Here is a 27,884-nt window from a genome sequence, read left to right as displayed (position 1 = left end):
TTTGGCCTGTGTTTTCCAGTAGGACATGTGCTTTTTGAGGGCAAGGACTAGCCTTTGTTATTTACCACAATATCCCCAGCACTGGGCACAATGGCTGGCTCCAGCAGGTAAAGGGAACCAATATTCACTCAGAGTGAGAAGAATGCAAGAAAATGATACTACTCATATGCCAGAGCAGAACTCATATTCTTCCCTTGCAAAACTCACCCAACTACATATCTGCAATCAGACAGCAGTCTGTTATTCCCAACACTCACAATTTAAACCCACCACAAACCAAACAGGTATTATTTTTAACTAACAAAACCAAATGAATTTTTAACTCCAGTAGTTTTTCTAGACAGACAAAAAAACAGTTTTCTCCAAACTGTTTTTCTAGATAGAAACAAACCAATATTTTTAAAAACGACATAAAACTCAACAGAAAAAAACAAAGTTTGCGGTGCTCAACAAAAAGTAATTACCTGGAAGCAGCCAGTTCTGTGAACCAATGAACATAAAATTTCATCTACAAACCCAAAACAGTCTCTCTAGTCTGAGGCATGATGCTTCAAACACTAGCCTACTGGTTTTCCACTTTTGGAATTTTCCTTTTATGCATAATAATGGGAGAGGGCTGTATTTGTATATGCATCAATATAAAAGGATTTTCCCCAAAATTTAAAAAAGCAAATTTTTACTGCTATGATGAATTCAAATGAATTTAAATTCATGAATTGAATGATTTCTCATTAAAGTCTTCTTAGTATTAATTTAAAAGGTTACTTTTAAAAAGTGTATATTTCTTTGTCACGAAAATCTGTAACTATCATCCTTGCACCAAAATCTTTATACATAAGCTTGTTTTCTTAGAATAGAATTCTAGAGAAGGAAATGCTATGTGAAAGAATATGTCCATCTCTAAAATTATTTCTACACAGTCAAAATTGCCCTCCAAAGATGTTATACCAACTTGCACTGTCTTAGTCCATTTGGGCTGCTATAACAAAAACAATTTATAAGCAACAGAAACATTTTACCCACAGTATGGAAGCACTGGCAGATTTGGTGCCTGATAAGGGCTCTCTGCTTCAATGACGGATGGAGTCCTCTAGCTGTATCATTCACAGCCAAAGAGATGAATAGCTCTCTTTAACTTCTTTTTAAGAGTACAAATCCTATTTAATCCCCTCTTAAAGTCCCCACCTCTTTATACTATCACATTGGTGACTAGATTCCAACTTACAAATTTTGAGTAGTCATATTCAGACCATAGCATATTTTCACTCATAGTTTATGAGATTTATTTCTGTTATCTTACGCTCTGACCCAAACATTAGATATCACTTCTTTTAAAAATCTTTTCCAGGGACTGGGATTGTAGCTCAGTGGTAGATCACTTACTTACCTTGCATGTATGAGGGCACTGGGTTCGAATCTTGGCACCACAGAAACATAAATAAATAAAGATTTTGCATCCATCTACAACTAAAAAGAATATTTGAAATATTTTTCCAATCTGGGTGGGGAAAGTATACATTTCTTGGTTTATTGGCTTGTTAATCTCTCTTTAAAACCATTTTCCCTAATTGTTTCAATGCTTTCTTTCCAACTTTTTTTCACCTTTGCTTTTTCTGTTGGATCTACAGGAAACATTCTATCAGTTATCTGCATGGACTTTTCATTATATATGTCCAAGGCATAAATTTCTTCCCTCTAGACCAAAATAAACACACAGCTTGGATTTATGTATTTGGTGTTAAGTTTCACCTTAAAAAAATATAATATAAACTTATTCTACATCTACATTTTTTAAAAACATAGATAGATCCTTCTGTAAACTCAGTAACAAGATCAGACACCCAAATTTAAAACTATATCTATTTACCTTTTAAAAAATTCAGTTTAAGTGGTCCATCTTTTCTATATATCTCCTCAGATTATTCTAACTATGTTAAATACAAAACAAAATTTCCTTTTTGTTCAACTCCCAATTAAGGTCATTTTATGTATAAGGAAATGAAGTTTTGCACATTAAGTTAATGCTATCACTCCAATCCCAAAGAGGTTACACCTTAATTTTTACTGCAAATACAGAATTAAGTTTTGGGGGCTTTTTAATATATTTTTTTAGTTGTAGTTGGACACAATACCTTTTTTTTTTTATTTATTTTTATGTGATGCCGAGGATCAAACCCAGTGCCTCGCACATGCTAGGCAAGCACTCTACTGCTAAGCCACAATCCCAGCCCCAGAATTAAGTTTTAAAATAACCTATACTAAAGCAATACTTTATTTCTATAAGGACGCCTGTTAATGTCTTTATTTCTCATTAACTTAGAGTATTCTGGTCTTCTGGCTTAAATAAAAAGTTCTATGGCTTCTTAAGACAACATAAAAATATCACTAATGAGACAGTAAGTCAATCCTAAGGTCTATGAAATTACATGGTTTGATGTCAATATCCACTCTTCATCTCAGACTACCAAGATAAACAGTATACGTTATGTAAATGGTATGTTTTGAATTCTATCCACAAAAAAAATCTCCTTAGTTAGGTAAATATTAGACTTAGATCAGGGGCTGGGGCTGGGGCTCAGGGGCAGAACACTTGCCTCACATGTGTGAGACAGTGGGTTTGATTCTCAGCACTGCATATAAATAAATGAATAAAATAAAGGTCCATCAACAACTAAAAAATAATTTTTTAAAGACTTAGATAAAAAAATAAAAACAAAAAACCCTCAATTCATAAAGAATAAGTGTTTCAGAATATGAATAAACTGATATTAAATTTTCTGTATCTTAAATAATATTATACAAATTAATTTAAATTGGTTATATTTCTATTTTAAAATTTGGTTGCTGACTGCTGTAGTATAAGTATTTATTAAACAGATACTGTGTGTGGATTTTTGGCAGTTTTTTTGCATGAGTCTTTTAAAAAGACATACATATTCATAACTCCCCCACAAATTCTCCTGACAATAATCCATTTTGTAAGAGGTATGTTTACAGACATCTCAATATCTGCAAGTATAGCTATGTTTTATTTTTAAAAACCTATCAATCTTCAAACTTTTCCTCAAAAGTTTAAAATAGCACACAATGCATTAAAATGAGTCTTCAGTTCACTTTCTGTCATCTTGATTAATTTGACAATGAAATAAAATTCAACATCCTTGGAGGATCATTCACTCCCAGGTATTCTGTTCAGAAACACTGTTTTTTTTTAATTAACTTTAAGAAAATATTATCATGTATTCCATTAGGATACCTTTAGTCCACGGATCCATGCCAATAAGTTACAAAAAGTCAACAGATATCTAAACCAACTTCTACTCACTTATGGAGACTGTCAGGAATTTTAGCAGTGAATTACTTTATACTGAAATACACAAACCATGAACTTTGCATTATCTGAAACCACTCTCACATTTATCAAGGAAAACTCTGTGTGCACACATTTTCTAGTGTATATAGCATACTGACTTATATTATTCTTAATTCTCATACTTTTGTTACCTTATCAAAGGTTACAAAAGAAGGTCAGGCAATGACTCTTAGTCATACAGTGGGTGATTCATTCACTTACAGTACCACTCTGGACGTCAGACCTGTAAAGATTTTATTACAACAGCCCTGATTCACCACCAAACAAAAGAGAGATGCATGAGGAAAAATAAATGATTAAGGGGAAAAGGGGAATTTTTCAAATTCACAAGCTCTGTCAATAAATAAGTACTTATTATCTATATGCTGTATGTGTGTCTTAATCATTTGTTAAAATTTGTCTCATATCAGCAGGTTGATTGCTTTACAAATCAGATATAGAATCTTCACTAAAAGGATAATCTGTATTATAAATTCAGATTGAAATGCACATACTAAAATCATGAAAGAAGCACAGATATTCTGAACATCATAAACAGTGAACAAAGCATAAATCTAATAAAATCATATTTAAGAATAAATGAAAAATCAAAAGATGTTAATATGAAGGCCAGTGAGCAGCCAGTCATAAAAACTGAATACACAGGAAGTTTCAGGAAGCAAAATGTCACTTCTGTGGCAGTAGGTCAAAAAGGCTTTGTGGAGGGCTGATAACGGAGGATTATTTCACAATAGAAACTAAAAGGCTGATAAAGCAAGAAGGATTGGGAGCTTATTTCATATGAAGGGTGGGTTGAGGAATGAAGCAGGAAGACAGCAATAAACCAGTGGGACAACTGTCCAGAATGACTAGGTGATGGGATCTGGGGAGGGTACGGAGGATCCTCTGTGGATACAAAATGCAGTCTCCGTAGTTGTCAAGGAAGAAAATCTAAAAACCAAATCCCTGGAATAGGTAGCAATGACTCAGTGGAGTTCAAATATGTGCCAAAGTTCAAGTACAAGAACTCGGACAAAAGTTGAGTTAATAAAATTGGTCAAAAGGGAGGGGCGAGGAGTCTACATGGTAACAGCACCAAATGAAAATATAACATGCACACAAACAGAATGATTTCTTCCCAGAGATACAAGCAAAATTTAGTAGGCATTCCTCAAAATACGATAGCATGAAGAGGCAAATTTTGAAGTGATGATCTTTTTATCTTTTTTTTAATTTAATATGAATTGGTAATTAGTTATTAGGCCCACCTTCTTCACCTCCTGAAGAAAAAAAATGAAGAAATATTTAATAACAGCCCACTCTGTGCTGTGTACTATTACATATAACTGAAATCATACAGTCATCCTAGAAGCAGAAATGATGGCTCCAGTTTTACCAAAGATGCAAAGAAGAGGGGGGCAGGGAAATCTCCTTAATTCATCCTAAAACTGGAAAACCACTTTCAAAGATCCGGACCAAATTCTGTTGTGTGTGGCTAATTAAGATTTGATTCTACAGTTAAACAAGAATGATTGAAATTCAGTCAGCAGTACTTTTTTCAGGGTGTACAATTTGTTCTCTTAAATCATCATTCCACTAAGAAATCTTATTAATTTTATAAAAAAATATATATATAAGTTACACACAAAGTACTGTAGTTTTACTATTTAAGTTTCTCACAATGCCTGTGGCACCTAGGATTCTAATTCACTGTCAAGCAGACTTGTATCAACCCGAAGATCTAGGAATTGTACTCAGTTAGATTTGCTTTAGGAGCAATGACTACATGGTAGGTCACTCACTACATCCAGTTTCAACATCTGGCAACAAGAATCTACATACCCCTGTCAGTAACTCAACTTTATTCCTGCAAACTCTTAGTTTTACTTGTGTTCATCTTTGCTCTTTCTTGTGTTAAATTTTAAACCCAAATGAAACACTTTAACATTTCTTTTAATGTTTGTAGATATTAGCAGATTTAACTTTAAGGAAACTCACCATTCTTACAGCTTATGTAAATACAATTAAGCAAAATATTTCAAGTACTGACTCATTAAAATAAAGAATGGATAAGTCTAATTTCCTTTATAAAGATGCTTTTGTCAGTTTGCTTCTGCCTCCCCCATAATTCTTTAACAAATAATGACAAATTTATAACTGTAGCATAGGATAGTAATTCCCTACCAGCTCTGATTGCAATAGAAAGGTTTAAAGCCATGTGAAATGACTAAGCTCCTGCTAGTTAACACTGAAAGGAAAAAAATCAACAAATTAAAAGCATTGATGTAGCTAATTCTAGTAAATTCCCTAGGTTTGTATACTACCTATTTGCTCTTCAGGGATGGAAATTTACCCTGTTGCCCAAAGTATGGTCAACTGATAAGAAAACACAGGTGACTAGAGGCAGAAGAATCACTCCAATCCTAAACTAAGCAGACTATTATTCATCACCATGGTATTAACTCTCAAAACAGATACAGGCAAATTCACCGATAACACTTTGAAACCAGGGGGTGAGTGGGGGGTGGGGAATGCATGTGTATAATTTACACAGTGTCCTGTGCCAAACTCATAACAATTCAAGAGAGGAAGCTTAAAGAAACTACAGCAGTGCCCTTTATCCATACTGGGTCCTGATGCATTGAAGTGCAATCTGCTTCTCACTACAAAAGAGTCTTACAGGGTGTTATTCACAAAGCAACAGCAAATGGTGGAACACACTTCCCAGCCAGCACTGTTATTTTTATTTTGCTGTTTACACATTCCATCCAGTGTTTATGCTTTGTGGCTTTACTCTGAATACAAAAGAATGTATAAGCTAACATATGTTAGATTTTTAAAGTAAAAGCCCATCTTTAATATTGTGGTGTATTCATGAGATAATTAAAGATTTTCTGGTCATCTCGGCTGTTGTTTTCTATTGTTAATCATACTAACAATAGTTATCATTTAATACTTTCATAATGCATACACATTGTCATTTATCCATTTCACAACCTTATGAGATAAATAAACTGAGGAAATAAAAGCTCAGAAAGCTGAGCACTTGCCTGAGGTCGCCTAACTTAACTTTCAAATTCAGATCTTGGTAACTCTAAAATTTCTGCTCTTCACCCTATGAGGAAAATAAAAGCAACACTTTTTTTCTTTTGGCACTTGATTTCATTCTACCAGTTTAATTTAACCTGTATTTCAGAATATATTACAAGCATGATGCTAGGTACTTTAAGACAATTTGAAAAATAAAAATTCAACAAGTTACACTGAAATTAGACGACTCTTAGCTTGGAGCAGCTTAAAATTTGAAGGGCTTTAAATTCGATAATGCTATTCTAATTTGTAAACAAAACTATGAACACTTCGAAGGCAAGAACCTTACCTATGCTCTAGCATATTACAACTCCTTCTTCTCTATATTTGCTTCCTGTGTCACTAAAGAGAATTACAGACTTGGCAATCAGACACACCTTTACATCAGCACCCTCTGGTTCCTGGCTGCTACTCATTAATACTTCATTTCTTGTTAGTTCCATAATATATTCCCCATATTAACCATGTATTCAAGCTATAATACAGTTTCCCTTATCCTTTATACCCCGCTTTATCCCCTCCCCTATACCTAAAACAAACTGCATGACCTCCTTTATCTATATATAATAAGAAAATCTCCAACAGACCAAAAGATCTATTAGGTATTGAATGTTGCTTTAAAAAATGAACTGAGTAATAATATCCTTCCTTATGACACTTAAAATATTCCATTTAGTCATTTCAGAAATGAATCTCAGACAAAAAATAAAATCAACAAAATATATTACAGGAACGTGAAGGCTTGTCCTTATGTGACATGGAAACTAACCTATCTTGGCTAGAATAATCAAAATGTTCCAGAAAACTATTTCACAGATTTTTTAGCTGTGTTTATAAACCAAACCCCCAAAACAGAACCCTTGTAAATTGAAATAACTATTTTCTTTTCAAAGAATTTGGAAGAGTTAAATTCAGGATGTGAAACTTTCAGTTTTCCATCATTAAAAACATTTCACTAATATGGGGACTTTTCTTTTTTTAAAATTTGTATTTATATATGACAGCGGAATGCTTTACAATTCTTATTACACATCTAGAGCGCAATTTTTCATCTCTGGTTGTATACAAAGTATATTCACACCAATTCATGTCTTCATACATGTACTTTGGATAATAATGATCATCACATTCCACCATCATTTCTAACCCCATACCCACTCCATTCCCCTCCCACCCCTCTGCCCTATTTAGAGTTCATCTATTCCTGCCATGCTCTCCCTCCCAACCCCATTATGAAACAGCCTCCTTATATCAAAGAAAACATTCAGCATTTGTTTTTTTGGGGGGATTGGCTAATTTCACTTAGCATTATCTTCTCTAACTCCATCCATTTACCTGCAAATGCCATGATTTTATTCTCTTTTATTGCTGAGTAATATTCCATTGTGTATATATGCCACATTTTTTTAAATCCCTTTATCTATTGAAGGGCATCTAGGTTGGTTCTACAGTTTAGTTATTGTGCTGCTATAAACATTGATGTGGCTGTGTCCCTGTAGTATGCTGTTCTTAAGTGATATGGGCATTTTTCACTTCCCATGAATTCCATACTAAAGATTCAAAGAGTAACATATTTTCTGAATGGATAAAGTATATTTTTCAGTATTCTTTCATTAAAAGATTTCTTTTAATTTTCATGTAAGCATTAGGAAATTCAATTATCCCTCAAACTGGCTGCAAAAGCTATTCTGTGTACTGTTATCTAACCCTAGGGCTTGTACACTCATACTCTGAAATGAAAGAAGATTAATGTGTGTGTGTGTGTGTGTGTGTGTGTGTGTGTTTTAAGCAAAAGGAAGGTGGATAATTAATTACTATATATGTATGAATTTTTTGTTTTAGTTTTGCTTTTTAGAGTTGCTGGAGTTTGAACTCAAGGCATCACACATGCTAAGAAAAATGTTCCACCATGAAACATCCTCAGCCCAATATGTCTGGTTTTTAAAATCGGATTTTATGGTGGAAATTTTTATCTTGCCAACAAAGAGGAAACACAAACTGAAAGAACAGATTTTTGTCTTTTAACTTGATAATTACTCTTTTTTTCCCCCAAAGGTAAATGGTTTAAACATAACTGTCAGCTCCTGACAGGAGGTAAATCTAAAATTAAATTGTATATATTTCATAATATTTTAACACTATTTCCCAAAATGCAGCTCATTAGTAACCAATTAACCCATTTCCTAAGTCCATAGTAATCTCAGTCAGATGAACTGACTCATCTCTAGGCCTGGACTTTCTCATCTTAATGAATATGAATGAAGTATCATAGAACCTATAAAGACCTAAAACTTCTCGAGCTGATCTACTGTAACAAGAGATCTTTATCAATACCAGAATCCATTCTGATCCAAGCCATCTGTACAGAGCGCCCTTCAGGGCCTTCCCACATAATCAGGGGGATGATGATAATGAGAAGGGAGGGAGCTCAGCAATGACATAATCCCCTGGGCACTTGAACTGGGTTCTGTAGGATGCACTTCTCTTGCTTTCTCATTTAAGCCTAACAATTTTATATATAAGTAACACTATGCCATCCTACAACTATGAAGATGGAAGCTTAAAAAGGTGCATGACTAAAATTTCACAAGTATTAGATGATGAATACTATAAAATCAAACATTTCTCCTACTTTCTATACTACCTAAATTTAGCTAAATAAATAAATAAATAAAAATAATGGTGAATGTCCCCTAGAACTGTTTTTCTGGGCTGATGAGTTGCTTTTTCAGGAAGTCAAAAAATTTACTTCCAAAAAACATTTCTTAAAGGTACCAAGGTATCTAATTTGCAACAATATAAGAACACAAAAGTTATCAGATGAAGCAACCAAGCAACAATTTAGAAATCCAAGTGGCCACAAAATGAAAACATTTGATCTAGTTCTAAAGATTAAAGTACATGTTGTCAGTCACTGTTACAGGTCTGAACACAACCTCGCCCCGCCCCCAACTAAGAATAATACTAAGTAAACTATATAAGAAAAATGTAACATTCTCTTCCAGATTAAAACAGAAATAGGAGCTGCAATATTAGAAAAAAAAATAACCAAACCATCTGGCTACAAAGTAATGACTTCCATATAGAATTGAAGATAACCAAATAGCTTAGTACATAATGATAATTTCACTAGCAGCTAACCAGTATTTACTCCCAAAACACAGATACTGGAGAAAAATACACTAACCCATTATATTCCATCCTCCTACAGTTTTTATATATTGGATAATAGGGTCCAATGGGTGAAACCCTTTCACTAAATAGTATCCTGGCACCTTAGAAGAGAATACATGAAAAAAACCTCAGCCTAAACAGACTGGCTTAGTGGGTGGGTAGAAGACGAATACGATAACAAAAATAAAGGAAGTTCAAAAGAAAACCAAACAAACAAAAATATTGATGAAGATAGAAGAAATACCCAACACCCATTTCATGGTTTTTGTTTTTGTTTTGTTTGTTGCTTTTGTTTTTGTTTTTGATGTTGTTTGTTTCTTAGGTTGATTGGTTTGTACTAGGAATTGAACCCAAGGGTACTCTACCACTAAGCTACATCCCCAAACCTTTTTATTTCTTACTTTGTGACAAGGTCTTACTAAATTGCCAAGGTTCTGACTTGAAATCCTCCCAACTCAGCCTTCTAAATCACTAGGATTATAGGCATGCACTGCCATGCCCAGCATCCTTTCCATTTTACTAAGCTTCATTCCACATACATTAAGGTGTCCAGATGAATGGCTCAAACACTAGAGAAGGGAAAAATCAGAAACAGTCTTTTTTTCCACAGTTAGGAATGAAAAAGCACTGAAAATTATGCAAGCAGGTTTTTAACAGATCATTTTTAAAAATCTATAGATTAAATTTCTCTTCAAATATTTTCTAGTAAATAATGTGTAATTCTAAAAGTAACAATGCTTTCAAAATTACACAACTGATTTGGATTTTTTCTTCTGCTGCTGCTTCTCCCTCTTCCTCATCTTCTTCTTCTTCTTTGTATTTACCACTTTATTAAGAAACAACACCTAAGACAGCCCTGTCCCAGTGGAACTAGACTATAATAACCTGCAAAATTTTCATGTTTATAAAGACTTTTTGCATGTAAGTGCTAATTTCTATTTAATTTACTATGACAGTTCATAATACTAATATAGCTAACTTATGTTTTCTTTATAAAATACTTTCATATTGGTGATTTCAATTTATTCTCATAATACGTAACCTGGAAGGCAAGCAGAACAAACAGCCTTTTCATTCTCATTTTAAAAACAGACTCACTAACAAAGATGTCAAGGAATTAGGGCCAAGACAACCAAAGCACTTCTGCAGTAAGGCCAGTATGGAAAAGGCAGTTCCCAACTCACCCCATGCTCTCACCTGCACTCCTGTGAACAGTATTTTGTGGATAAATGTAGTATTTCCCAAGCACATGCAAATAAAAAGTTTTCCAAGAAACAAGAGACTACTTTAAATATATACTAATTTTTCTATAAATGGACTCACCTTAAAATGAAAATGTTTCCCTTCTTATGTTTCTACTTCAATCCAATGAAGGTTGTATTGTAGGTGACCTACACATCAAAATAAACAATAAAAGTAAAATACTCATTTTGAGACAAATATGAAAGTAACAATTGCTTTTGCATAATATATATTTCATTCTCCTATACTTATACTTTTTCCCTAGATTCAAAATGATATAGATGGAAAAGGGCAAGAAGAAAAAAATCATGAAAATGAAATAATAATATGGTAATGGCATCTAATTTAATTCTTGCAGAAACCCTGAGAAGTGCTGAACAAATAGATTCTAGGAGCTTAAGTAGCATTTGAAGCCATGCGCTTTATTTTGCATCTTAACAACTGTAAGAAAAGCAGATGTATTCACTCTTCTTATACATAGCTTTAAGTATTCTCAAATCCAAGACTTCAAATAAACATAGTAACCAGGTTATTTAAGTCATACAGCCTTTTAAATGTGTATGTTATTAAATACTGCATACATCTATGTTATTTGTAATGTTATCAGGTACATGTTGACCATTGGGTATTTAAAGAATCCATAATTAGGATAATTTTTAAAAGCTAGGATAGAAGAAAATGTCAATAATAGTACAAGGATAAAGAACCTGAGTTTTAAACCAAAACTGATATCATAACATTTTAAAGAAATGTATAATTAACAGTGCTAGCTTCTTTTTCAAGTCTAGCAGCAATGAAAATGGACTTTGGACTGGGGAGATATAGAATTGAATCCCAATTCTTTACAGTTGACAGGATGAAAATAATAAGGATGAGTATTTCATTCTTCTGTAGATGCTAACAAAATCTCACATGCCTAAAGGTCACACATATATAAAAACTTTAGCAATGTCATAAAGTAAATTTAAAAGTGATATAGCCAGGTAAGTGTCACATAGTTTATGTGTTAAACATCTTCACTGTGCTCACAGAAAATACCCCCAATTTTAGTTTATAATTTATATATTCTTTAATGTATAAAAGTTCTGATGTGTTAATAATCAAATCAATCCATAGAAAGTTAAGTACACTAAATTTGAAGTTCAGGCCAGTGTGGTAGCGCACACCTATAATCCCAGCCACTCAGAAGGCTGAGGTAAGAGGACTGCAAGTTCAAAGCCAACCTCAGCAACTTAGTGAGGCTAAGCAACTCTGCAAAACCCTGTCTCTAAATATAATATAAAAATGCTGGGGATGGGCTCAATGGTTAAGCACCCCCAAAGAGAGGGGGGAGGGAGAAAGAGAGGAAGAGAGGGTAGGGGAGAAGGAGAGGAGGAAGGGGGGAGGAAGCGGGGAGGGAGGAGAGAAATTTGGAAACTAGTGTTATTAGAGAGAAAAAAGAAAGTAGTAGGTCATAACCACATGAAAAAAATAAAGCCTAAGATGCAAAGAAAAACTTCAGAAGGCATCCTGAGAACATGTGATAGGAAACCATGCAACCAAGCATAGGTCAACAGTCTCCATGAGTACACAACTCAGAAACATCACAACCCAGAAACATCACAACCCAGAAAACCGCATGCGTAATGAGAAAGCAATATTTTGTTTTAAGATGCTGGGAAAGGCTTGATGCCTGGCATCCGGGATGGGGTGGTAGCTGAATGATAGAGTATTTGGTTAATATGCAAGAGGCCCTGGGTTTGATGTCCAGTACTATCAATACCACCAGCATCCCCCCCCCAACAAAAAGAAGAAATTATCACTCTAAATAGTTAAAAAATAAATTAAATCCTTATGTGTAAAGGAATGTACTTTACTGATAGCTCTAGGAAATTCACTTAGTTGTAATTTGAATAGTATATTACTAGGTAATCTGAAAAATGACATATTAAGTGTAGTTAATGGAGCTAAAATTTTAAGGGCTTAGGTCCCTCAACTAATATCAAGAAACTATAAAACATGATAGTATAAAGTAAGTCTCTTCCCTCCAAAAGTTTGCAACTTAAAAGAAAACACTACTATATACAAAAATAAATGTTAATGTCATTTTGTTCTATAACAGAGGAATCAGTGAGAGACATTAGATGTTTGGTTGCCTCTCTTATTACATTACAAGCTACTGATACACAATGCCTAGACACTTTAATTCAGTGGATTTACAAAATGTGACATGAAGAAGGCTGGAAAAATGGCTCAGGAGGCTGAGGCAGGAGGAACTTGAGTTCAAAGCCAACTTCAGCAATGGTGAGGTGCTAAGCAACTCAGTGAGACCCTGTCTCTAAATAAAATACAAAATACAATTGGGGTTATGGCTCAGTGGTACAGTATTTGCCTGGCATGTCTGAGGCACTGGATTTGAATCTCAGCACCACATATAAATAATTGAATAAAATAAAGGTCCATCTAAAAATAAAATAAAGGTCCACTAAAAATATATATTTTAAAAAAATTTTAAAGGAGGCAGGAACATATGAAACAGAGGCAATAACATGTATAACAAAGGCAAAGCTCTGTAACATGGATGAAAATAAACATCAGAGGTACCCACTTCCCTGTCAACAAACACAGAGAGCTTACTATGCTGGATTCTGCTCTAGGTACCTGATGTGTGAACTCACTCCATCCCAACAACCTTGGAAATCAGGCTCCATTAATACCCTGATTAATACCCTCCATTAATACCTGTCATATATAAATAAATAATAATAACAGATAAGAAAATTAAGGCACAGAGATATTAAGTAACTTGTCCAAAGTGGCAATGGTAAGTGAAAAACCAAAACAAAAAAACAGGAAGTTTGGCTCCAGAGTTCACATTCTTAACTTACTTGTAAGTTAATCCTTGTTCCTAAGGATTAACTAAATAATTAATGATGTCATTGTCTTTATAGTATTTCTCAAAGCACATCACATAATTTTTAAGCTATTATTTAAAATGTTTCTTATTCCTTCAAAACCAATTATTTTCAAATTTCACTCATGTTTAGGATTTGGCCCCATAAAAAATCCTCTATATTCTACAAATATTTTTCATAAATATATCAAAAATTTTCCAATATCTCCTGCCATTAAAAGCTCAGAATTTAACTCTAGATAGGGCAGAGGGGTTGGAGGGAAAGGGAGAGGGCAAGGGGTTAGAAATGATGATGGAATGTGATGGTCATTTTTATCCAAAGAACATGTATGAAAACACAAATTTTTGTGAATATACTTTGTATACAACCAGAGATACAAAAAATTGTACTCTAGATGTGTAATAAGAATTTGTAATGCATTCCACCCATACATTAATAATAATAATAATAATAATAATAATAATAAGAAGAAGAAGAAGAAGAAGAAGAAGAAGAAGAAGAAACTCAGAATCTGCAAAAGAATCAAGGACACCCAATTTTCTTTTTTGCAAACCACACAATTTTGTAAACAAACATTAAAAGAAAGTAGGTTTTCAGGAAAATATTTCAGAAAATAACCAAAGATAAAATTAACAACATATCATAGTTTGCAATCCTAATGAATGAAGGTATCTAGGCTTAACAACTAGCATCAATCAAAGAAAAACAACTACATATTGTATGTCTCCTCTGTGAAGAAGAAATACCACCCTGTGGCAGGAAGTAAGGAGAAGGGAAGCGAAGAATGAAACAAAAGAAAGAAGAGGAAGAAAGGGGCAGGGAGAGGGGAGAAAGAAAAAGGAAGAAGATGTACCCAAATTTGGTTACACCTCTACATCTTTCTAACTTTGTTTCAAACACACACACACACACAACACAGGACAGAAGGACATGTTAAATTACTACAGAGGTGATCAGCATGACCTTGCTGTAGGAAATTCCACAGGCCAAACCAGTTTCTTCAATAAATAAACCTCAAGAATATAAAGGTGTTACAGTTTGGATGTGGAATGCCCCCAAAGCTCAGATGTTGAAAACACAGCCTTCAAATGCCACAAGGGTCAGAAGTGGGGCTTTCAGGAAATGACTTGATCTTGAGAATTGTAGTATTATCAGTGGATTAATTCATTTGATAGATTAATACTTTGAATGGCCTTCAGGGTGGTCACTGTGGGCATACAGAGCATGTTTGAAGGATGCAGCCTCCTGGGGGTCTGGCCTTGGGGACCATATCTGTCCAGCTGCCCTGAGCTGAGAAGCTTTCCTCTTCAATACTCTTCCACCATGATGTGTGTGTCTTCCATGAGGCCAGCCTACCAGGAATGAAATCCTCTGAAACCAGGGGCCAAAATGAATCTTTCCTCCTCTAAGTTGTAACTGTAAATATGTGAAAAGCTGACTAAAGAGGAATACTTATATGTTAAGAGTCATTAAAATACATATTAGGGAATCATAAAGAGTATTTTCTGGACCTTGATTCAAACAAAATGTGAAAAGAGGACTTTTATGTTCAATAATATTATGGAATTATTAACTTTTAGTTTGGGGTATAACAATGAAATTAAGTCTTTTAAAAGTATTTTTATCTTTTAGAATAACATACTGATATATTATAAGGAAATAGTATGTCTGAGATTTGCTTGGCTTCACAAGAAAGGAAAGAAAATGGGGAAATATGATGAAAAATTTTAGTCAAGAATTAACATCTGTTGAAGCTAGATATGGCTACATAAAGATTTGTTATATTGTTTTTTTCTGATTTATTTATTTACTGACTTATTCATTCATACATACATGCTAAGAATTGAACAGTAGCTGCTCAACCACTGAGCCACATCTCCAGCCCTTTTTATTTTTTATTTAGAGATAGGGTCTCACTAAGTTGCTTAGGGCCTCACTAAGTTGTTGAGGCTGGTTTTGAATTTATGATCTTCCTGCCTCAGCCTTCTGAGCTTCTGGGATTACCTGAGTACCACACCTGTTTCTGTTTACTTTATATATGTAAAATTTTCCACATAATAATTTTTTTAAAAAACTAAGAAATATGATACAACAAAAAAATGGTACCTCAAGTATTATAATAGAAATGTTTTAAAAGAACAATTTAAAATATAACAGCATGTTCCCATAAGAAAAAATATTTTAACTAAATAATAATACCAACCAAAGTTAAACTCGATTATTTTTCTCAGTAGCTTACCTAAAATGCTATACTTTTTAAGTAATAGCAGATCTCTTTATTAAATAATGCCAGTACAGTGAAAACAGCAATTTGTTTGAAAAGTACTGGCTGTTTAAAACTATTAGCAAATTGCTAGACTTTAGGGTTGTTTTTAACTTACAAAGTATTTTATTCATTGCTACTAACATCAAAAACACATTATGATGAGTTAAATGGTAAATTATACCTTATATTCCTCAAGTTTGGAAAACGTCATTTATAATTTATTATATTATGAAGTCTGCTAAGTGAGAAAATTGAATACAGCATAAAAGGGCAAAAAGAACAAAGGTTTGAAGTTCTATTTTGACTCTACCACTTTATTACTTAATATTATTTCAAGAAAATTTTTTCTTCCTCATCTGAAAAATAATGAAAATAACTGCTTACATCCAATGTTGTAAATACTTAAATGTGGATAATTATGTACACAGTAAATTTCATGCTTTAATCCTTTATATAAGTTATAGTTATATATATTACATATATAAATGTTTATATATATGTATATAAATACATATTTCCCAACATTGTTCCTGGTAATGTTTAGTACATAATATTAAATGTTCTCATTGTCAACATCCAATCATTGCTCTGGTAGTTAGCATTATTTTTATGCTTGCCAATGTTAGACTTGCTTCTCAAATGCCAACACTTCCTGAGGATGTAAACTGTCATTCAGAAACACATCCACTCTCATGGTTAATAAGGCCTTCTGAGCATTTCAGCAAGTAGTGTTTATATAATTACCAAGGTTTCTGCTTGTAACTCCTATTCACCTAAGTTGTAAATCTTGCAGATAAATACCATAAGAAAAGTTTAAAACTCAGCTTCTTTCAGTTAAATACCCAAAGTGATATCATCATTGTGATATCATCTACCATGAGGCCCTCTCCAGAGGCTTCCTTCCAACTCACCTGAGGCTCAAGGGCATTCTGTATGTATCTTAAAGCATTTATCATGTTGTATCAGTCATTTGTTTACATATTTGTCTCACAGTTGGAATGTAAACTCCAAAAAGAGAGAGACTTTTTTCCTTTTCTTTTTCTTTCTTTCTTTCTTTCCTTCTTTCTTTCTTTCTTTCTAATAATAATAATAATAATAATAATAATAATAATAATATCAACACCTGCAAAGTGGCAGATGGTGGTGGGACTTTGCTGAACCCAGGTAGAACATACACCTTTATTCCAAGGACTTCTGAATCAAGTCAGCTATTTGGTCCTGGTTTGAGTGTGTCCCACAGAAGTTCATGTATTGGAAATTTGATCCCTAGTGTGATGGTTCTGAGAAGTGGTGTACCTTTAAAAGGTGGAGTTCATTGAAAAGTAATTAGGTCACTGGGGATACTGCCCTTACAGGATTAATGTTCTAATGAAATGAGTTGGTTGTTCATGGAATGAGTTGGTTGTTCTCAAGAAATTGAGCTGTTCTAAAAGAATAAGTCTGTCCCCTGAATCTCAGGTTTCCTGTCTCATCAAATAATCACTTATGTAGGTACTATCATCATTGTGATATCATCTACCTTGAGGCCCTCTCCAGAGGCTGACTCTAAGTGCTGCCTGGTATTGAAATTTCAGCTTCCAAAATTATTAGATAAATAAACCAGTTTATTTTATAAAGTATCCAGCCTCAGCTTCTTGGTTACAGTATTAGAAAATGGAGTCATACAAAATTAAAAATTAAACACTCAGTAATGGATTTAGTTCTAACAAATCTGGGACTAAAATCTGAAGAGACTTATACTTTGGTCTTATCATTTTCCTTTACTCCATATAAGACACATCTCTGCAGATCACTCTTACCTAGCACAGACTATATCCCTGGACTACTCTTCAAAACCTAGAACCTTCCATCGACAACAGCTAACACTACAGATAGCACTTTACATGACAGGTACTATACTAAACACATTATATATCTCAGTTTATGTGATCTTTACAATAACTTGTGAGTATACATTATTCCCTTTTTACAAGTGAAGATGCTGAGGTTTAAGGAGATAATGAAACATGTTCAAAGTCTCAATTCATAGAGAAAAAGCAGCAGTTGAGTCCACTCCATCACCAAGTCTCTTGAACAGAAGGTATCATTATTAATTCTAGGTGTCAAATTGTACTGTACTAGGGCTATCTAGAGAGTTAGTAAAGCACTATTTCTGGGTGTGTCTGTGAGGGTATTTCCAGAAGAGAAAGGTATGTGAGTTAGTGGACTGGATGAGGAAATCCTACCCTGCCTGTGGGTGGGCACCATCCAATCATCTGGGAACCCACATGGAACAAGAAGATGGAGGAAAAGCAAATTCTTGCTACCTCTGGCAGAGCCACAACACCCATTTTCTCCTGCCTTGGATGTCGGAACTCCAGGTTCTCTTGCTCTTAGCCAGTGGGCCTTGCACCAGCAGCTCTCAGGGCTCTTGGGCCTTTATCCTTAGACTGACTGTTGGCTTCGCTGGTCCTGAGGTTTCTAGATTGGACTGAACTTTGGATCTCCATTTGTAAATAGAGACTGGTCAGCCTCCATAATCTCTTGAACCAATTCCCCACATAAATTCCCTTTTATCTATCTCTTTCTCTGTACATCTTGTTGGTTCTCTCCCCCTCCACCTCTCCCTCTCTTTCCCTAATATAGAAGGCTACTAGTAAACAAAGCTTTTCAAAGAAGACTTTAAAGGTCCCTTGAGGTCACTTTAGATGTTTTAATGAGCTTTTAAAAAGTAATGTTGGTATCCTTATGGGAGTTCATCAGTTTTTCCTCTTCTGTTCTCTAATACACAGAGAACAGTAACCAAGAGAAGTTACTCTGATATGGCAGCAGACAAAGTTGAGGATGAAAATCATGCTCAAAGAAAGAAACCTGAGCAGTTTAAAAAACTTATAAACAAAGACTCAGAAAAACTTCAAACTGGTAGATACACAATGTTATTGCATAAAGGATAAGAATACAGCCTATGGCTAAAATTTATAGAAAGCTTAAAAACTACAGAACACAAAGAAGTACACGTGCTAACTACACGGAATGGGAAGTTCCTGAAGTACTAAGCTGCTACCAGAACACAGATGTCATGACACTGAAATTTTCATTAATGCCGATGGAAACAGGATGAGCTAAGGAATAAGATTGGTTTTCCCCATTAAATCTCAGCTCTGTAAATTACTTCGTGACTTTAAGAAAGGTACTTATTAACTATTCTGAACTTCAATTTCCATGTCTGTAAAATAAAAATAATAATACCTCCTCTGAAGGAAAATTAAAAGATTCACAGTTAGTGCATCATTTTGTCCACAAGCATTAGGTAAAACACATTAATGTGGACCGGTAACAAAAAAGGAAAAGTTAACATTAAAAAAAAAAATGGTGGGGGGGGGCTGGAGTTATGGCTCAGTGGTAGAGTGCTCGCCTAGCATGCACAAGGCACCGAGTTCGATCCTCAGCATAAAAAATAAATAAATAAATAAATAAATAAATAAATGTATTGTGTTTAAAAAAAAAAAAAAAAAGATGATGGAGCTGGAGATGTGGTAGAGTGCTTGCCTAGCATGTGTGAGGCACCGGGTTCGATTCTTAACACCACATAAAAATAAATAAATAAAATCTTCTGCTTCCTCCTCGTTTAACTAGTCCTGAAAGTAATCAATTGAGTGCAGACACTGTTCTATGACAAACCAGAAATAGACTAGTGAGTAAAACTGAACATAACAACAACAGCTAATATTTGACAAGTTGGTAGCAGATATTTGCTGCTTAGAATGCTGTTCAAAAGGGTTTGCATGTTCAAAAGGGTTCACTTGTCTCTTTTTAAGTGGTAGACTCTTAAATGAGAGGCTCTTTTTTTAAAGTGTTTTACATGCTTAATAATTTAGTTCTTACAACAAATTCTTGGAGGTTAATAATAATACCATCTTATTTTAGAGGTGAGAAAACTGAAACATGGAGATTTTAACCACTTGCTAATTCGCATATGGCTACTCAGTGATGAAGGCTGTTTTCAAATTGGGGCAGATAATTACAACAGTATGACAAATGCTGTTGTCATACTCCATTTGTAAATAGAGATATTTAGGATAGGGGAAGGTCGACAACCACACATATAAGTACACTGGGCAGTAATGGAGAGTATAAGTAAATATTTTAAAAATTATTTTGTGGACTCAACTGAATACTCAACTATCCACTGTTTCAAACATTATTTATAGAGGGAAAATTCTTCCTGTTTCAGAGAACTGGTTTTAAATGAACAGCTTTAAACCTACCTCACTGCTCATTACAAGCTAAGTTAATCATTCAACAAACTTCAGTTTCCTCATCTGAGAAACAAAAGGACAGAAAAGATCAGGTCAGGTCATCAAATACCTGGCATTTGCACGGCTACTCCCCATTCCCAGAGCCATAAAGAACATCAATACTGATTGTTACACTCTTTAATGCTGAACCTCAAGTGTGGAAATCCTCAACAATGCTCCAAATAGCAACTACTAATTTATAAAGTGGGCTTTGAGGGCTGGGGATGTGGCTCAAGCCGTAGCGCGCTCGCCTGGCATGCATGCGGCCCGGGTTCGATCCTCAGCACCACATACAAACAAAGATGTTGTGTCCGCTGAGAACTAAAAAATAAAAAATATTAAAATTCTCTCTCTCTCTCTCTCTTAAAAAAAAAAGTGGGCTTTGACGTGGAAACCATGTATTACCTCTGCATTAGAAAAGCTCTATGTACCCCACCCCCAAAAAAGATCCTGTAACCCATAGAAAAAGAGATCACTTCTATTAGGTGAGCTAGCAAAATACAAAGCTCTCATTATCCTCCTTCAAATTTTTACAAATACACAAAGAGAGGGTAAGTAACATTACTGTCCCCAATTTTTGAATTGTCATAGACCATAAAGAGAATAGTTTAGGTTCTCCACCTCCGATAGAAACATCCACAGCTTTTATATTTGGTTTCCCCCATACATAGAAGTTTAAAACAACAAATGGTGAATGACCAGGGCAAATACATTGCCCAATGAAACTGGTTTCATTATTAAGTTGAATTACCATCATGCAATAAGTTTCATTATTAAGTTGAATTACCATCATGCAATAAATGCTGTCATGCCATAAAGCCTCACCAAGCCACTGTGGTAATGACTCAAGGGTGACACCATTTGCTGTAACACATATGTTTTACCTGATGTTTCACCTTCAACTAATACTTTTTATTGGAGAAAAAGAAGCATCACACAGTTATTCAGTAGGGTCAGTAAAGGCCTTTTTGAGGTGAACCTGTCTACACCACTCTCTTAACCAGATGTCTCATTTGGTGACACATATAATACATAATTAATTCTTTCTTGAAGCAGCAGCTGTGCAGAGATTCTCTGGAGTTCAGCTGCCCTCAATAGTAGCAGGTGGAGGGATTGGTCCTTTACTGCTTGCTTTCCTTCTAGTCTATCCCAACCACATGTATAAGTGAAAAGTAGAATGTCAGACCCAGGCTGCTATCTGCCTAAAAAAAACATTTCTTTTTGATGTTCTAGTTTATTCCAAATAGAATCTGATCTTCCCAAGTTGACCCTTCAAAGTTTCTCATGGGGCTTCCTTTCTCCTTGTCATCCTAGCATTGCCTCCCCCTCCTCCTTCTCTCACTCCCCATCACCTCATGCCTAGTTTATCAAAATAAGTAAATCAGATCTTCCTACTTCAAATAACTTCCACTTTTAACCAATCCTCTTTTTCTAAGGCCCAACTTTTCCCTTGCTGCCTCTCTGGGAGTCGATAATGGCAACGTAGGAGGTCACATAATCGGAAGCAGCATTAGCTTACTGAGTTCCAGGCCCAATTACTCCACTAACAAATCTAAGCAACTCAATTTAGCTTCCTGGAAAACAAGAGTCCTGCATTACCAGAGCTCTGGGAATCTCCTACTTAATGAACAATACGTCTCCTATCTGGAATTCATGGTCCTTCAAGATCTGTCTAGTGAAAGTCACCTCAAATCATCCCCCAAAGCATATTTTCCTACTCTCAGCTACTGTTTGTCTCACTAATTCCTCCTTCTAAAATGATTTAACCCACCCCTCTTAACCGAAAAGTCCTCCAACAGAAGAGTAAACAAGGGACAGTCTTCTTCATCCTTTTCTGGCATTTTCAAACTCTCCACAATCGAATGCAATTCAGGAGGAAAAAATGAAATTTCCCAAATGAGAACTACAAAGCAAACTTATCTCAATAAACAATGCCTAACCTAGTAAACTTCAATAACATATCCTCTTTCTTCCTAGAGATTTTATTTGCTATGCATATTTGGCCCCATTAACTTTAAAGCTTAACCTGGGTAAGCAGTGGCTCCAAAGTAAGAATTCAGTAGCTAATGAACTGATTGTGCAGTCTAATTTGTTAATGCCTAATTGAAGTGGATATTGTATACAGTTAATGTGGTTATGCAAAAGTACTTAATCTTAGTACGTTAACAACCTCATTCCCCATTTCCTAAAGGCTCAGCTTACTTTTAAATGTCAAAACACATTATTTTATGAGGAGCAGATTAGTTCCAATAGCACCAATGCAGTAATTTTGTAAGTTAAATTATTTTTGTGAACTGCTCTAAGAACCCCCCAGTTCACATTTTCAAAGTTGTATTAGTAAGAAAGTGGCAAGAAATAAGAACTCGGGAGGAGCCCCCAAGACATTTTCCTCCTCTCCAGAGGTCAATCAGCTTACAAGAAGAAAAATCAGTAGTATATAGACAACATCCATCTCTCCAGAATCTGTAGTAACTTTGATATTAAGAAGGACAAATAGTTATATTTAAGAACAAAAATAGTGTCTTATGCCGGGCTTGCCTGTAATCCCAGCCACTTGGGAGGCTGATACAGAAGGACTGTGAGTTCAAAGCCAGCGTCAGCAAAAGCGAGATGCTAAGCAACTCAATGAGACCCTATCTCTAAATAAAATACAAAATAAGGCTGGGAATGTGGCTCAGTGGTAAAGTGCCCCTGAGTTCAATCCCCAGTACCCTCCCACAAAAAAAAAAAAAGTGTCTCATAAACTAAAGAAAGCACAAAATTTTATCAAAGGGACTGTTCCAAATCCCACCACCTAATAACTTATTGTTACAGTCAAGTCTCATTTCTTCTTTTTTTTAATTTTTTTCTTTTTTTATTGGTTGTTCAAAACATTACAAAGCTCTTGACATATCATATTTCATACATTAGATTCAAGTGAGTTATGAACTCCCATTTTTACCCCAAATACAGATTGCAGAATCACATCTGTTACACATCTACATTTTTACATAATGCCCTATTAGTAACTGTTGTATTCTGCTACCTTTCCCATCCTCTACTATCCCCCCTCCCCTCCCCTCCCATCTTCTCTCTCTACCCCATCTACTGTAATTCATTTCTCTCCTTGTTTATTTTCCCATTCCCCTCACAACCTCTTATATGTAATTTTGTATAACAATGAGGGTCTCCCTTCATTTCCATGCAATTTCCCTTTTCTCTCCATTTCCCTCCCACCTCATGTCTCTGTTTAATGTTAATCTTTAGTGCTGGTGAGGATGTGGGGAAAAGGGTACTCTTGTACATTGCTGGTGGGACTGCAAACTGGTGCGGCCAATTTGGAAAGCAGTATGGAGATTCCTGGGAAAGCTGGGAATGGAACCACCATTTGACCCAGCTATTGCCCTTCTCGGACTATTCCCTGAAGACCTTAAAAGAGCATACTACAGGGATACTGCCACACTGATGTTCATAGCAGCACAATTCACAATAGCTAGACTGTGGAACCAACCCAGATGCCCTTCAATAGATGAATGGATAAAAAAATGTGGCATTTATACACCATGGAATATTACGCAGCACTAAAAAATGACAAAATCATGGAATTTGCAGGGAAATGGATGGCACTAGAGCAGATTATGCTTAGTGAAGCTAGCCAATCCCTAAAAAACAAATACCAAATGTCTTCTTTGATATAATGAGAGCAAGTAAGAACAGAGCAGGGAAGAAGAGCAGGAAGAAAAGATTAAGTCTCATTTCTTCTAATCATCAAATTCCTTATCAGGAAAATGGAGGCTATCATAATACCATCAAGGATCAAATGATATAACAACATGTAAGTGTTTGAAAACTGCAAAATGTTTCAAAAATATAAATTAAGACAGTCTGTAGGAAATATTCCTAAGTCACGAAATGTTAAGTAATTGTCTATTATCAAATAAATCCACCTAGTGGGAAGATTAAAGTAAATAGGATTAAACAGGGAAGAATTATGCTCAATAACATCCATTTTCTAAATCTGGGTTTCTATGCACCTTGCTTTTTTTTTTTTTTTAAGTAGGACATGCAAAGCTCTATACAAACAATTTCAGGTAGTTAAGTGTCTGAACACCTTTTCTTAAAGATCTCCAGGGAGAGAAATTCCACTCATCCCTTAGTATTTTTCACTCTGGAACTGAACAACTCCAATAAGGAATAAACAAGTAAGTTCTCACTTCTTTCATCTGATAAAAGTCAAAAAAAATATACCCATTTGGGTTAAAACACTAGATATACAATTCTATAACAAGTTTTATGGCAGGGGAAAAAACACAAAATATCCAAGGAATAAATGACCTATGCTTTTTCTCTTTCATTTACATTTCCTCCTTGTAGAAGTGAGAACATCCATTGCCTCACCCACCTCCCACACACAAAAAAAAATCTAATCCAGTTTTCCCAGTTTTCATAATGGAATGCTAACCTTGACACTCGCTAATCCAGAAAAGATATGTTCTTCTCTTCCTTCCATACCACAAAAGATCAGCACCTCATGCACTTAAAGTATCTTAGTATGTTAACAACCTCATTCCCCATTTCCTAAAGGCTCAGCTTATTTTTAAATGTCAAAACACATTATTTTATGAGGAGCAGATTAGTTCCAATAGCACTGTTATGTTTCAACTCTTGACAAAAGCAAATACTAAGACGGTTGATAGATATTTTGGATGAGAGCAGCTTCAGATTTGACTACATTTTAGAATTCAGATTTTCAGACTGGGATGCTTTACCTGTAAAGTTTATGCAAATATTTCAAAGTCTAAAAATTCTGAAATCTGAAACACTTCTGGCCCAGGCATTTCAGATAAAGTAAAAAAACCTAAGAAGATTACCATTAAACAGGGACGAGAGGTGGGAGGGAATGGGAGAGAGAAGGGGAATTGCACAGAAGATGGAAGGAGACCCTCATTGTTATACAAAATAACATATAAGATGGTGTGAGGAGGAAGAAAAAAAAGAGAGAGAGAAATGTGTTACAGTAGATGGGGTAGAGAGGGGTGATGGGAGGGGAGGGGGGATAGGAAGGGGATAGGAAGGGCAGTAGAATACAGCAGACACTAGTATGGCAGTATGTATAAACGTGGCTATATAACCAATGTGATCCTGCAATCTGTACACATGGAAAAATAAGAATTCATGCCCCATTTGAATCAAATGTATGATATGTCAAGATCATGGTAATGTTTTGAGCAATTAATTAAAAAAAAAAAAGAAAGAAAACCTAAGGCCCATGTAAATTTTTCAAGATCTGTATCAGTGTTCTCTCTTAGAAGAACTAAATTTAATATAACTGAACAATATTACTTTCATTGCTCACAGAATGTATTGATTACTTGACTATTAAAGATTATACCTTAGGGGCTGGAGATATAGCTCAGTTGGTAGAGTGCTTGTATTGCCTGCACAAGGCTGTGGGTTCAATTCCCAGCAAGACCACCACCACAACAACAACAAAAAAGATTATGCCTTAGGCTCTCATTGAAGATCAACTTAAGAAATGAGTACTTAAAAAGAATATTTTTGTTCTGGGTTCCAACAACATCCAACATGTTTTTCAATATATTTTTAATATAATATCTTCCTACTGCACTTACTGTTTGTAGCATTTCAATGACAATTCACACATTATAATTTAATGAAATTTTTATTTGCTTGTCTATCACTTCCCCTGGGCAGGAACTTCAAGAGCAAAAACTACATCTTGTTCAATGTTTTTTCTGAAATGTTGAGCATAGTGCCTGGTACATAATAGAGCTCAATAATCATTTTTTGAATGAATAAATCATTTACTATAATTTCTTCCAGGACATATGTTCAGTCCTAAATAGAAAATAATCTTCTTAAATGAAGTAGCAGAATACAACAGTTACTAGTATGGCATTATGTAAAAAGGTGAATGTGTAACCGATGTGATTCTGCAATCTGTATTTGGGGTAAAAATGGGAGTTCATAACTCACTTGAAACTAATGTTTGAAATATGATATGTCAAGAGCTTTGTAAGGTTTTGAACAACCAATAAAAAAAAAAAAGAAACCACATCTTCCACTTATTTATCTTCTTTACACTTCCTGGAATTGTGCCTTGCTAATAGCAAGGACTCAATAAACATTTGATGATGTCAATAATGATGAGGATGGTAGTGGTAGTAGTAAAGAAGATAAATTAATCTCATCAAAACAATATACAGCATATTGTTCATCTTCAAAATCAAACAAAATAATTAAGTGATTACATCTTGAGATTATGACTATTTTCTTCTTTTCTGTTTTTCAATATAGGTTAGTTTCTTAGTTTTGAGCTAAAAAAACAAAACACTTAGTTCCTTTTGTAAACAAAATCTAGTAGACTATAGTAATTCATCTAAGAAAAGTGAATCTCCTTCCTTAAGATATTTACCTTTTGGAAACCTCAAACCTCCTGTCTTTTGTCCCCTAGGTCTAAGATTTCAGATAACTTTCCTCTATTTCTTCCTGCTGCAGGACAACTGCTTTGAGAAGTAGGCTCTTTATGAACCTGCAGGGTATTTAGATGAAGATAAAGAGAAAGCAGGGAACTGAGAGTGACAATGATCTCCCACCCTGTAGAGGATACACCTGCCACTCTGGTGCTCTTTGTGCATTTGTCATGGTCCTGCCCTAATTCTAACTCCAGTTACAGTTCAAAGCTAGCAGAAGCAAAGTCCCTAATTGGCAAAACTGGCTATACCCTCTGTCCTATGACAGACATATATGCACATGCACAAAAAATGTTATATTTTCATATGAAACAATGTTTACTGCAGTTTAAGGTGATTTGATACCATAATGTACTCGATGAAGATAAAAACTAATGAAAAAATTTCTTTACTTGTATCTATCAAGATAACTCCCTACCATCACCAAATTTGATTATCTGGATTATACTCTAGACAAGTTCCACTTCCCTAAAGTAGTCGTGTTTGAAAAGTGTATATCATTATGGTCTAAAATGGACCACCTGAAGTCCAGAAGTATGAGTACATAAAGAAGTGAATCTGACACCTAGGAACACTGACTCCAGTGATTAATTGCTTAACTGTGGTTGCCTTTTATCACTTTGTTCACGGCTTTTATTTACGGGATTTTGAATTTTAAAAATTCTTCTGATGTTGCTGATATAAACATGTTGACTAACATAAGCAATTTTTAAAGAATGTTTCAGAAACATATCCACCAATTTAGATGCTGAATTTAACTCAAAAAGGATACTCTTAGAAACAAGAGAATATCATGCTAAAAGAAACAAGCCAAATGCAAAAAAAAAAAAAAAAAAAAAAAAACGAAGGCCAAATGTTTTCTCTGATAAGCAGATCCATAATGGGAGGCGGAATGAGGTACTTTGGATTGGGCAGAGGGGAGTGAGGGGAGGGGAGAGAGTGATGGGGTGGGAAGGATGGTGGAATAAGATGGACATTATGACCCTACATACATTATGATTATACGACTAGTCTGTGACTCTGCACCACGTACAGCCAGAAGAATGAGAGGCTGTGCTCCATTTGTGTACAATATGTCAAAATGCATTCTACTATCATGTATAACTAATTAGAACA

General features: G+C 34.8%; 1 protein-coding gene across 2 annotated transcripts in view; it reads right to left on the bottom strand.

Moving 5' to 3' along the window:
- The window catches only part of Eps8 (EGFR pathway substrate 8, signaling adaptor), a 166,818-nt gene that overhangs the window by 101,143 nt on the left and 37,791 nt on the right, over positions 1-27,884 (bottom strand). For both annotated transcript variants that reach the window (XM_026391941.2, XM_077798256.1), the window contains exon 2: positions 10,940-11,007. The gene's annotated coding sequence lies outside the window, so the exon portion shown is untranslated. The remainder of the gene's footprint in view (positions 1-10,939; positions 11,008-27,884) is intronic.

Source organism: Urocitellus parryii, chromosome 5 (genome assembly GCF_045843805.1).
Source record: "Urocitellus parryii isolate mUroPar1 chromosome 5, mUroPar1.hap1, whole genome shotgun sequence".
Classification (NCBI taxonomy): Eukaryota; Metazoa; Chordata; class Mammalia; order Rodentia; family Sciuridae; genus Urocitellus; species Urocitellus parryii.
The sequence above is the reverse complement of the archived record's forward strand: the minus strand, read 5'-3'. Positions and strand labels throughout refer to the sequence as shown.